Below are 13861 nucleotides of genomic sequence, written 5' to 3'. Positions count from 1 at the left end.
GGGAAGGGAAGGGAAGGGAAGGGAAGGGAAGGGAAGGGAAGGGAAGGGAGAGCATAACAGCTGGAAGAGCCTGGTGCCATCCCCAGGGGACACTGCCTGGCTCCAGCCCCCCAGCACTGCTTCATGTATTGCTTGCCAGAGGCATGCACAGTGAAATCAAACCTGATGCAGCTCAGTGCACACCATAGACCATTTGCTGGGGATCTGGTACTCCATTTGTCTCCACACTTGCCTTGTGCGACAGGTAATTTAGTGGCAGCACTGGGATATTGAGGTGATGGATGCCTTGTAAATATAGCAGATAGATTAAGTTATTAGTGTAAATGTAGAAAAAAACCACCACAGATATGGCAGGCACTGGGCTTGTTTCTGTTTTCATGGAGGATGTCATGAAATGCTCAGGAGTTGGTGCTTAAAGTTGCAAATGACTCCAATAAACTTTTATATGACCAGGCAATGCAAGGAAAAGAAGGCAGCCTGTGTTCTCTCTTTTACCACCCTGTTGAGTTCAGTCTTATCATACAGAATCCTACCATAGAATCACAGAATGGCCTGGGTTAGAAGGGGCTTCAAAGATCATCCAGTTTCAACCCCTATGCCATGGGCAGGGTTGCTACCAGGATTGACATGCTCAAGTGTTGTTGCACCTGGCATAAGCTGAAGCAACCCAATGGTCTCCAAGTGTGCCAGCTAACATCTCCCCATCTTCCTTCCAGCCCCAGGACTGCCCAGATCCCTGGCAGCTCCTGGTGTGCACGGAGCCTGCAGAGAGCTGAGTCACCTCAATATTACCAGGTCACTTCATTATTGCTGTGTCACAGCAAGAAGGCGGCCAGAAAGGTCTTACTACAGCCCTAAATGTGACAGAGAAGGAGATATAAGATAAACCTGGCCCTAGTCTGAAGCAGCTGGGAGGAACTGGCTCTGCACGGTGTTCTCTGCTCTACAAAAGTGCAGCTGCAGCCCTGCAGTGCATGGCTGGGCCCCCTGCAGTGCCTTTCAGCTTTTCTTAGTGCCGCAGCAAGGGATGGAGCACAGGGAAGGCACGAGCCCTTCCACCCACTACAGGGGTGAGCTCCAACCTGGCGAAGGGGAGGGTTTCTGCCATCCCACCATGGAAGGAGTTGGCCTCATTTCTTAGAAAAAAAAAAAGCTAGAGGTCAGGATCTGCAAACAAAGCAAGTTTAGCTTCTATAGTACAGCATCAGTTCACTGTGGAGCTTGCTGGCTGAGATTTCTGTTGGGGAGGAAGGCTTGGAGCTGTCAGGGCTGGTAAGGAAGAGGCACATGGAGTGTACATGGAAGAAGAGAGCCCTTCTCATGCCAGGACATTGCAGAATCCTTCCTCCAGACTGCACACCTTGACCAGGGTCCAATGGGCCTTGGCTGCAGGAGGCAGGTAGCCCTCAGAACCACCCCAGGGAGGGACCCTATGAGAGGAAAAAGAGCTCCCAGTTGGTGAGAATTGGGTTTGTGCCCTTGAGAGGATCTCTTTGAAGTCTGTGGGGACGGCTGCCTGCTGAAGAGCTTTTTCTGTTCTCACAGATCTCTGTTTCTTATCCAAATCTTGCTTGCTCACATCCTTGGCACTGAGTTCTGTGTGCCTTTGTATATATGCAAATCGGAACAGTTTTAAATTTGCCACCCTTCTGTTTCATTGATGATTCTCTTGTTGTTCCCTGCTAATTTGGAGGCCATTCTGGTGGGGTTCGAAGCCTTGGAAAGCTTTGATTCTCTTGAAAAATAATAAATATCTTCAGGATGTATCTGTATTTCCCTTTTTGTGGCACAAAAGAACAGAGGAGACCGCAGAGATGTCAAACAGTAATCTCTCTTCAGCATTAGGAATGAACAGGAAACTACTCTTCCTGTTTGCATACAATATATTCTTCTTTCACGCAGCCTCTTTAATCAGGTTTTGTGATCACATTCTGGTCTGCATTGTGTAATTCACAGGCTGGTTTGCATATGCTTTGCAGCTAGTAAATGTGTAGATAACACACTGAGATGCTTGTATTTGCAAAGTGCTTTCCAGTGGTGCAGTGAGCAAGGCAGTCTCAGAGCTGGGCAGAGTTGGGGCATAGCAGCAGCTGCTTAGATGGCTTCATGCTCCCAGCACATCTCTGGGTGTAGGGATTGTGCTGAATGTGAGCAAGCACAGCAAATGTAATAGCTTGAGTGTAGGGCTGTGAAGTGTGAGGTTATAGGGTGTGAAGCTGCAGCTAAACTAGAGGATGAAGTCAAACAGGGGAGAAAACTCGATGTGCTCACACACGACTTTGTTTTACACCTTGCAATCAACCAAAGTGCTCACATCAGCACTGCTGAAATCACATCCAGGCAGTGCTGTAGCATCCACGCTCACCCATGGGTTGTGAAGAGCTTCTGTCAAAAACTACACTTCTTACAGTGACCCTACCTCAGACCTTTAGCAAGAGTGAATTCTCCAGGCTTTTACAGATGCTGCCCGGGACTTAAAAGCAAATAAAGAAGATTGAAGCTTGCCAGAAAGTGATGATAACTTGGGGAGGGAATGTGCAGAGGAAAAACACAGACACTGTGCAAAATGACTGTGAGAGCTTTCCAAGCAAATACCTGTAGATTAAGACTCTTTGGCACAAAATAAATATGGCTCTGGTGAACATTTATCACATCTTTAGGGTCCCTTCCAACTTAAGTCAGCGTATGGTTCTATAAGTGTGAATGGCAGAGATTATAAGGGATATACATACATATTTTCCTCAAGTGTATCTATATTACAGATATCAAAAGCAAGAACTTCCACCATTAATAAACAACAAAAGGATGAAAAAAGGGGATTGAGTTGTGCAGAACAATGCAGGATGAACATGTTGTGCAAGGGAGTTGTGGCAGCTCTTCCCATCACTGGGCATCCTGGGCCCGATCCTTTTCAGCTGTGCAACATCTATACCTGTTTATCAAACCTGGAGGGGAAATATGCTGAGGAGACAGACCCATGGGAGAAAAAAACAAAAACAGTAACAGTAACAACAGCAAAAATGTGGCAATGGGTTAATTGCAGAACAAGGCTTGGTTACCCCTGGTTATGTTATGTTATTCCTTCTTGTGGTCATTGAGGTTGTTTGGCTTGGCTAGATATTTATTAGGAGGCATTAACTCAAAGTAAAACGCCAATAACCATCCCACAGTATTAGGAGAAGTTTGCCACCTTGAAGAATTTCCTATCAAAAACATCCATAAGCAGGACACTAAATGTAGTTTATGAGGATAAGAAAAGCCATCTAGGGAGCCAGTACAGGGAAGCTGCTCCTGTGGCTGGGATGCTGGCTAGGAAGCAGGAGTAATGTGGTTGGTTTGTATGCTCCGCAATGTGTCTTGCTTTTGAACAAGTCCATTTTGCTCAATCAGTAAATTGTAACTAACAGCACTTTCTGTTTTGGGTGTTATTCCTAAAGCCTCCCTGCAGCCTGCTAGGGACTCAGATGCTATGAAATGAGGGTTTGTATAAAATATCTAAGACAGATAAATTCAGATATAAGCCTGTAAGCATTCTTACATGGACAAGGCATATACCTAGACTGCCTGTCTGCCTTTGAACAGCTGCTAAGTAAAATGATTTTTTTTTGCAATGATTGATTATAGGAACCCCATTCCTGTATCCCTAACATATTTTACAATCACATCTTCTTTTCATTTGCAAGGGCTGAAAAGAATTTTCATCTCTTTTCTGCTCCCCCCCCACCCCCCTCCCCGTGATTCATCATTTCTGAGGCTGAGCCTGTTATCAACATGGGTTCACACTAGAGCTCCCAGAAGTCATAACACATTAGCATGTCTTATTAAAGCTAGGCTGTGGTTAGAGCTGCAGAAATAGCAGCATTCTTTCAGAAGAAAAGGAAATAATAAAGGATCAAATTCTGCATTTATTAGTTCTCCTGGCAAAGATCTCTATGGATATCGATTGCTTTCTGCTGTACTGTCAAGGGCCACATAAAACAATTTAGGTGGGATTGAACTAATCATATTCAGCCCATCTAAAAGTTCGGTACTTAGTCTAAGGAAGCTGGATTCTTCCTGTAGCCAGTGGAGAGTTAGATGGTTCATCCCACCATGCTACCAAACAGAACATGTTCAGTGCAGATCAGAATGCTCCCAGAAGTGCCCCTCCTTTGCAGCTGCTTTGCCACGAGTCCAGCTGCTCAGCCTGTATCTAAGCTGACCAGATTCTAAGCAGCTCATGTCGAGTCTGATTAAATTCTGTCTTACAGTTTGACTCAGAGCACATTGGCACAAACAGGAATTGACCAGAGTGAGCCCTGGGACAGCTTTTGATGTTTTGAAAATAGGCAAATCCAGCCCCTTCCCTGCTGAGCTGATCAGGGTGCCAAGATCTTGTTCTCTTGTACCTGCACTGACTTTGGAAATGACAAAAAGGCCCAATGACCTGAATGGGATGCTCCTCTGAGGAAGAGCAGCAGGACTGTGATCCCAAAGAGGACCATTTCTGAATTAATACAATGCTAAGTGGCAGAACCCCATCAAAAGCATCTGAAAGATTCCCAATGGGAGTTAGTTCAGATATCACATTAGGTAACAGAGGTGTTCCTTTTGCTTTTGCAGATGAATCATGGTTCCTGTGGGTCTAATTTTACAAACTCCCTACAGAGATCAAAACCAACCTATCTGCAATGTGATCTTCCACATGCTACTAACTGTGTCAGTTTGCTCCGATGGGATATAGCTTCCTGTTCATTATAAGGGTCCTTCTTCTAATCCATCTCTACAGAGGTATCTTAAAGAGCTCAAATGAGTGATTAGAGGCATTCCTGCTGTCACTTTAACACACTTCTAACAGAAAAACTCAGTCCCAGGCTCCCATCTTCTAACACAGACCCTTGGTGCCATGGCAGTGGGTAGGCTCCAGAGCCCCCTGGGAGGTGGCCCATACCTGTGCTCTCCTTGGTCTTTGTTTGATTTTATTTATAGATCAATTGCAAGTTAGTTTAGTCTTCTGGCTGCATCTAGAAAGTGCCTGCATGTCCATGGAGGTGTTGGAGCCAGGAGGGTCAAAAGGTGTGAATGTCTCCAGTGCCTGCAGTCGTGCTCTGCTGCCCAACAGCATGGTGTTATCTCTTGGTCTTATCACGATGTGATTGTTGCCTAGAAGTGAGCCCACTTCAGGACTTCAAGACAGTGGAAAAGACAGCAGTTGAGAATCTCAGAAACAGCCTGATCTTGTAAAAGCAGCATCTCACACACCATAAATCTGTGGCCTCCAGTGTGACCTCTCCCATCCTAATGGTGGTTATTAAGAGGAGTTTGTTTGTGCCAGGAAATCAAAGCAGAGGTGGAAAGGATGTGCTTCAGTGATCCACCATAGTGAGGGGATGGATAGGGAAAACAACTGGGCAAAAAGCTGATCTCCCATGGGAGGATCCAGCTCCATCACCTGCAAAGTTTAAGATGGCTGATGCAGAAACATTTATAACCATCATGACATGGAGGAAGATGAAAGGCTGGAAGAGATCCTGGCTTATTTGCCTTCCATTTCTCAGAATGGAAAAATACAGGGGGATGAGGGGGAGGGAAAAAAGGGTGGTGAGACTGGGTGTGTAACATGAAAACAGAGCTGGTCACCCCTGGGTGTTCTTTGCACTTGCTGGAGCCAGAGCTTTGCCTGCAGAAGGGCACCAGCTTATTTTGCTGGGTGAAGTGGGAACATGAATGTCAAGATGCTGCTGACTTCAGGACCAACCAAACTCCAGAGCAGGGCAGGTGAGATCTCAAACACACAGCTGGGCTCCAGATGCCACAGTTCTTAAATTTGCTTAAATCTCTGCAGTGCAGTAGCACATCCTCCTGCCTCGTGCCCAGCCAAAGAACATGGGAAGCTTTAAAAATTGAACCAGGCCGTGTAAATCTCAAGGTAAACAAGCCTAGCAGTTATTGGATTCTAACTTTGTCTCTGGTCAAGGACATTAAGATGCACCTCTTTTGTGCAGCATCTCCTTCCCCCTGTGTAGACGGAGTGCTGGCGGCTGCCAGGGATCCTACAGCCGATCAGAGCCTGGAAGCTGCTGACGTACTTTGTTATTGTAATTTCTCGTTCATTGTTTCCTGCTGAGCACAACCATGCTGTCCAATTGCCTGTGGCAGCAAGCAGGTGAAATGAGGCATCAAGGTGAGAGCGAATAGTACAGCTACAAAAAATCCCAACAGCCGAAAATACATTAGTACTTCTATGTTCCCCCTTCCCCATACTCTCTATTCATGTCCATCTTCCCCCTACTGCTGTCTGGGTTTTTTGTAAATGTGATGTGAATAGCAAACAGCCCCACAGGTAGCTGTGCTCTTCTGGACACAACTGTTCAGATGCTCCAGCTAATCCTCTGTAATTAAGCACAACCTCCTCCATCTCAGAAAATCAAGGGATGCATTAGAAACCCGGAAAAACTTGGAACCTGGAATAATCAATGTTAAAAGACTGAGCTTCCTAAGCAACAACTTCCCGTGTTTGGAAACTAATGTATGGACTCTGATGACTAATGAGAGTAGCAATTGCTCCAGTCCCTCAGCAGCCAATTGTTCCCTTAATTGCTCTCCCAACTCAATGTAAAGCTCAGCTTCCTTTTGACTCCTCCAAAAGAAAAGTTTAGGTGCAAAATCTAAACATATATGACTGAAATAAACTCTATAAATAAAGATCCCTAAAGTATTTGTTTAATGTTTCTCCAGTTCTGAATCCTTTCCTTGGCAGCCTGTTCTCTCTGTGAAGTGAAAGGGCTGGGACTGCCTGCCAAGTATTTGAAGACTTCAGAACAGTACATGGGAGATTGCATCTTAAGGATGGAAGCAGTGCAAAAGCCTTCTCCCTGCATCCCACGTCACGGGTGAAAGATGTTCCCATTCAGCTAATGAAAAATAAGGGTTTCTGCATGTGCTTTCATGTGAGTGCGTCATGCATCTGTACTTTTCTTGAAAGAAAAGCTTCCTGGGAACTGTCTGCAAGGTCCCCACTGTTCTGCACCTTGACATCTTTTATTCCTGTATTACTATTATTATTATCATTTGCTCCCCGTAGAGTCGCTGCTAAAGTGCTGGCTTTGAGATTTGAAGTCCTCATTTCTTGGATGGGAAACTCTTTGTGGTTTTGAGCTAAGAGTCATCAACTGGGATTTATTTAACAGATAAGTTCTTTTGTACTTTATTAAGAAACAGAGGCACTGGGTATTTGGATTTAAGAATGCTATATCTCTAATAAAAAACACCCTGTGTATACCTGTATTCTGTAGATACATGTACTTCAATAGACAGTGATGTATCTATGAGGGCTGGTCTTACCCTAAAGCCTTTCTCTAAAGTAAAAACCAAGAGAAGAAAAACATACCAAAAAGAAAGAAATAGTTCTTACTTTCCTGAGAGTTGGTTTAGAAGTTAACAGTGACAATTCTCTCAGGTTAGGATCCTTTGCACTCAAACGTGTAAAGAAAAACTAACTTCTGCAAGGAAATAACTGAAGATAAGGGGGCTGGTCTAGCTCTCAGGCACCACAGACCTTCTGAGAAGTTGCTTTTCAGACAGAGTAGAGCTTAAGTCACATTTTTTAATGGTAAACATCTATTTTTGCTGAGCCCTGTAAAGTTGAATTCATGACACTTAAGTCTCAGTGTTGCTGAGCTGTTTCCATTGCCAAATATTCCAGTTATTTCTGTACACTCAGTGTACATCCTACTGACAGGAGAGTTGTATTTAATAGCTTTGCTATCCATGACACCAAGGCACCTGGGCCATGAGCAGGGGTTGGGCAAGTACCTATAAGTTTCTTCTTTCCCCTGCAAGCTGATATTCTTCCAGGCAGTGTGGCTGCAAACATGGGCTGTGACCCATCCCTTAAAACCCCTTGGAGTCCTCTGTGAACAGCAAGAAGCTCCATTAGCAATGTCAGGGCTCTTCGGCATGCTCTGTGTCATCTCCTTTTCCATCCTTCCCCTATTTCTCCCTCTCCAGACCTCCTAATTAGGTCATTAACTCCTAAATCAGGCACACCATAGTGTCCCTCCATGGGGGATAAGCAGACCCAGGGAACCAGAACCAGTTGCATCTCAACCACTGTGCGCAAACACAGCGGTGCTCTACAGAACCTCCTGGCTGGGGAATGGAAACCCAGTGTTTGCCACTTGTTGAGAATACTTTTTCTCTCCGTAAGCCACCTGGGTTCTATATATACATGTATATATTTATTCCTGTTTTCCCCTCGCTTTCCTCCCCCTGCTAACTTGCACGCTGCAATTATTTTAAGTGAGCCGTCTACAGTGTGCAGAGCAGGAGAGCTGCCCGCAGAGGCGAGGCTGGGCCTGTGATTGGAGATGTGGAGCTGATAGCACTCTTCTTGGCACTCAACCATTTCTTTTGACTTCAAAGCAAGAAACAAAAGATGTTTCAAGGGCTTCTTTGGAAAATCACCATTAGATATGATGAGGCTTAGGGCCGTTTCCATGGAGATGGAGCCTTTTTACATTGTGATCATTGCTGCAAAATGGAAATGTTCTTTTGTCTCTGCAAGTCTGTTCACTTATTTATATGTGTGTATGTGTGTGTGTGTGTGTGTGTGTGTATTTCATTCAGCAACAAAAAATAACTGAGGTAATTAGATCTCATGGCAGGTTCCCTAAACTGAGTCACCTTCTCACCCTCGGAAGTTTCTCTTCATTCTCCAGACTCCTGTATCAAAGTGAAGGCTTCACAAGGGTTTGATTTAAGTGAATATTGGTTATGTAGGCCAACAAATTAACAACCTTTTAACAGGGGGGATAACATGCTGTTGTCCCAGTAGACTGGGAACATGACAAACAGTGAGTGATCTGGTGACCCAAAAGAGCAAATCAAAATCTCTGTGTGACTGCATCACCTTTCCCATCCTGCGGTTCATGATGACTTTGCATCTGTTGCTTCATCCTATTACTGTCTCACCACAGATCATAAGGGGCTTGGGGATGGAGCATGTAATCAAAACCCTAGGCTCCCCCCAGATTGTACGGTATTCCAGGACAGTAAATGTCTTTATTCAGACATGGGGTGGCCATTTGAACACACTGTAAGTGGACCCTGCCCTTTTGCTCAAAGTATCTCAATTTTCTCTTTCCGATGAGCAAATTATTGTTGGGCAGGATAAAAGTACAGCTGTGGGCAGGTGAGAAGTATGGCTCAGAGTCTAAAGAGTATTCAGTTCTCATTCTTACAGTATTCATTCTGTTTCCAGTGCAACCAAATGCCACATCAGGCTATTCAGAAAACCTGAGATAGCATTTGTATATACTTCCCCATCTCATAATGGCCCATTCTGGATCTTGCCCAGGTCATTACTTAGAACTCTGCATGAATGGCACTGTCCTGCGGTATTGACAGCCAGCTCTGTGATCCCAGGGATCCATACAGTGTGGGGTGCAGATCTGCAGTGTATGATGGACACATCCATCCCAGAGCCTTTGCACTCTCACAGCATCACTGCTCTTCCTCACCACCCATAAGTGCGCTCAATAGCCTTCCACTCATGATAGCAGCTGAGGAAGCTGCCCATAAAAACAAAGGTTTATCTCCTGCCAGTTTCCCCGTTTGTTGTTTTATTGTCATTTCACTGCCAGTTAAACGGGGTTTTCTTCCACTCTCGCCTCACGCTCCTTTTGCTTGCATAAAACATGATGCTGTATTGTGAACAGTGCAGGAATACATTACATAAATTTCTCTTTGATATCCAGCGTGTTTCCTGCTGTAATGGAATCAGAACAGAGCAACCTCTCCTCCCCGACATGTCAGATAACTCTCTATCCTCTCTCCATTAGGACAAATGTCTGCAAGCCTTTGAAGAGCTAAAGCACCATAAAGGAAAAAGAAAATGTTAAGGGTGCTCCAGTGGGTATCGCTGGAAATAATTGGGTTGAATTAAGTGAAGGGAAGATTTAGGCCAACTAACAGAAATAAAAGAGCAAAGACTGTTAGGCTGAGAAGTTGTCTCCAAAGCTATTAGCCTCGGGAATAGGCTCAAAGGGAGATGGTGTAAACTTTAAAGAGCAAAATGTATGATTTAGGGAGACAGTCTCTGAAGACAGTTGGTGAAAAATGTATGGCTTTGAGTCATTTCAAGCTAGACTGAAATGAAGCACTTCAGTCCATAATAGAGCAAAGAACATCTTGTTAGGCTGCACAGAAGATGCTGACCTGTTGAAACTCTTCCACATTGACTCCTTGTGCCTTGATAATTTGGAGAATAATTCTGTGTTCTCTCGTACAGTATATACTGGCTGTTAGCTGAGATGTGCCAAAGCAGGCTACAAATCCTGCCTGGAACACAACATAAGCCCAGGGAAATTATGTGTGTCACTATTTCCCTGGTCTGGTTGCTTATTCCTAGTTGGAAAGCACACACCCTGTCAAGTTGTTTGTCAGCAGAAACCTGAAGGCAAAATTCTGCTCTTTGACTTATGCTCCCTTAGCGCTCTCTCCCACGCTGCTCTGGGCGATGGCACGAAGCAGCCTGTTAGATGTCATTGAGATATGCCTGAGCAGGTTGGCATCCCACATGCTCTAATCCACGCAGATTCAATGAGATACTGGAAGAAAAATGCTCAAGTGCCACCCACACTTTCTGATTCTGACTAGCAACTGATATTGGAAATGCTACAGATACCTTTGGAAAGTGATGGAAGCAAGATTCCTCCTTTCATTTAAAGGTTTCTTCTTTGAATCTTCTCACTATTTCTTGTGATATAACATGTAATTGAGTTTTTATGTTAAAAAGCCTTCCTTTTTTTTTGTTTTTTTTTTTTCTTTCAAACTAGAAAACTAATTCTTCTCCCTACATTACTAGGCTTACTGATGCTGTCTCCGCAGATCCCGTGTCTAATTTCTCATCTCCATCTGGTGAAGTTCCAGTTCACAGTTCTTACCTCCGTATCTTTGTCCTTCACTGCCAACCTCTCCTTATGTTTTTCTTACATTTCTTATTCTGAAGACACTTCCAAAATCACAGCTGCAGATCAAGACCAGAAAATGAAAGGCAGGCTGGGCTCATTCCGTATCTCACATTGCCCATGACTCGGACCTGGCTGATGGGATGTAACTCTCAGCTCTGCATTTCTCTCTAATCATGTGGAATCCATGATTCTATTCCCAGCTATTCATAGGAGTGAGTTACACCCAAGCTTTGCTATCTGGGACTCTTATGTCTGGATATTTTTGGCTGGTAACTGCATTCATTCATCTGTAGCGTCATGCATCTAAAGCTATTAGTAGACATGCTCTTTCAAAACTCCTGTGTTCTGGGACTCTCTGTCCCCTTTACCATAATAAGCACTCAAAAATTCTTCCAGTTTACTGCTTTCATCCTGTCTCCTGGGTGCTTGCTGATCAGATCTTCTCAATGACATGCTAAGTTGTTTTACTGACGTTGATGCATTATGCTGGACTCCATCAGCCTCACAACCTTTGGGACCAGTCCTAGGAGTCAGGCAGCCAGACAGCTCAACTTGTCTCCATCAATCAGGAAGTGAGACTTTATTGGCCAGAATGAGGGCTACAGGTGTCACAGTTTTAAATAAACACGATCAGTTTGCCCAGTGCTAAGCAACTCTTTCTGAGAGCGTGTTGGTAAATGTGTTTATAAAGCATGAGAGTCCAATCCATCAGCCCTCAAAGAGCCTAATCAATATATTCCAATTTGATCTTAGAGAAGTTTCGCCTCTGGGAAGTTTAATTTATTTCAACTCATGACCATGAAAAAATGAACAGCCACGGCACTTTGACAAAATAGAAAAAGCGGATGATGTTGTATCCAGCACCCGTTCCATTTCAATTTTCCATTTTACCTGAACAAATCACCCCTACGACTTGAATGACCATGAAAACTGATCGAGTGATGGAGAGAGACTGCGGGCCAAAGGGGAGGCTGAAGGAATAAAATATGGGCAGGAAACATGAGATGCAGGGACTTCTAAGGAGCTTGGCTGCATGAGCTTGCTGTGTGCAGAGTAGCCAAAGCAGAATAACTTAAAGTACAAGGTCAAATCATTTGCAGTTGCAGTCGCACAAGGCTGCTTATCTAGATTCTGTGACTAGGCTAGTATATAGACATCCTTTCCCCGGAATTTATAAGAAACTATTCTTGCATGCTCTTTTAACATTTCCAGTTATGACCCTACTGCCCATTTCTCATGATCCCGCATTTAGGAACCAACTCTAAATCCTCCTTTGAAACATAAGTGCAGTGGCTAAATGAATGACCATCTGGAGTTCCTCCCCTGAGCCACATCCAAGTGCTGCAGTATCTGTGCAAATGAGTGCCAGCAATAGGCAGCTGAAGGGCATCTCTCCCGGGAGCCCACCTGAGCACTGCAGCTGTAAATCCTGTGCTTATGCCTCCCCCTGTGAGAAAACATTTGTATAGGACCTGGTTTTCATGTCTTCTGTTCCAACAAGTTGACTGTCCCTTTAGCAGGAATGCTGGATGAAACCTTGCTGACATGAATGGGCATTTCAGGTAATCCTGTTTTTATTGACAGTCAGTCACCTCTGTTCCAGAGGTTAAGATCACAGTGCTCTGGTTAGATCAATGTACAAGACACTTCAAAGAGCGTTTAACAAAAATATCATGTAAAACAAATGAAACATTCACTTCACCAGCCCTCTAAGGAGTTACACCAAACAAGATACTTGACATGCTTGTTATTTTACAGTATGCCTTGTTTTATTTTCAACCCAAGCTGGGTTCCTACAAGGATTTTGTCCAGAGCAGTCCATAGGACTGCATTAAAAAGGCCCCTTTCTGCATCTCAGTCAAGATGGAGGCTGCAGGAGGAAAACAGGCACCATCTCAATGCCAGAGATACTCTTTCCTTCCTGGGAATGAATACGGTGTAAGGAACAAATATTTTCCTGGCCTTGCCTTATGCTGTTGGAAGGGATCTGGGGGAGGAGGCTCTGCTTAATGCTAATTTGTTAAGAATTGAATCTAGTGTCCTCAGCAAATGTAAATCAGTTGTTTATACCAATGCCAGAAAATGTAAAATCAGAAATGAGTGTGTTGATTTTCTTTTCTCCAACTGCATTTCATTCTAATGCTTTCTGCTTTGATGCTTCCTCCCCAATCTTATTTGATATAGCATCAGACCATCTTTTTTATGTCAAACATTTGCTTCAAAGCTTCTCATAGCCTGTGCTAGTTGTCAAAAGTTGGAAGCAACACGTTTTAAGCATTCAGCAAGCATTCTTCCGAAAAGAAAACCACTATTTCTAATGAGCATTTGAGAGTGTAGTCCATTGCAGAAACTGTTTTCTAAGATCTGTCACAAATGATTTACTTTTATTAGTTTTAATGGCCCTTAGCTACAGGCATGGAATATAAGTGAAAATTAAGATATTCTTCACAAGGCGAAAATAGATTTAAATCAGAGACAGTGGGCATTTCCCTACCCTAAATGATCCCCACTTTATTTTTGTTTCTGAACAGACAGCCCTGCTCCAAGGAAATGACTTCAGAGCGTTATGGCAGACACATATCCCCCTACCAAGCACGATCTCTATTGACATCAGACTGCTCATCAACAGCGTTTGTCTCATTCCCATCGAAACAACTTACACATGCTTTACCAGGATTCTGTTGTATGCAGGACCATAGCAAGATGTTTCTACTGAGAACCGTAGGTTTGTCTTTTCTGCTATTGAACTGAAGAACTCATTTGAAACCAACATTTATTAATTCTCAGTCATAATCTCTCTGTCTCCTTTCATTTCTCCCCATTGCTCACAAGCACTTTCTCAGACATGTTCTTCCTGTTTGCATTCTGGCCATGTTCTTCATCGATTTTGGGTGTTTTGTTTTTTTTTT

The 13861-nt window shown here is 43.9% G+C and overlaps 1 long non-coding RNA gene across 1 annotated transcript in view; it reads left to right on the top strand.

The window, feature by feature from the left end:
• The window catches only part of LOC107321576, a 24728-nt gene extending 10867 nt beyond the window's left edge, over window positions 1-13861 (top strand). Inside the window, exon 3 of the long non-coding RNA XR_001558598.2 lies at window positions 13484-13861. This is a non-coding gene — a long non-coding RNA (uncharacterized LOC107321576). The remainder of the gene's footprint in view (window positions 1-13483) is intronic.

Source organism: Coturnix japonica, chromosome 17, assembly GCF_001577835.2.
Source record: "Coturnix japonica isolate 7356 chromosome 17, Coturnix japonica 2.1, whole genome shotgun sequence".
Lineage (NCBI taxonomy): Eukaryota > Metazoa > Chordata > Aves > Galliformes > Phasianidae > Coturnix > Coturnix japonica.
This window is presented reverse-complemented; position numbering and strand designations above follow the sequence as displayed.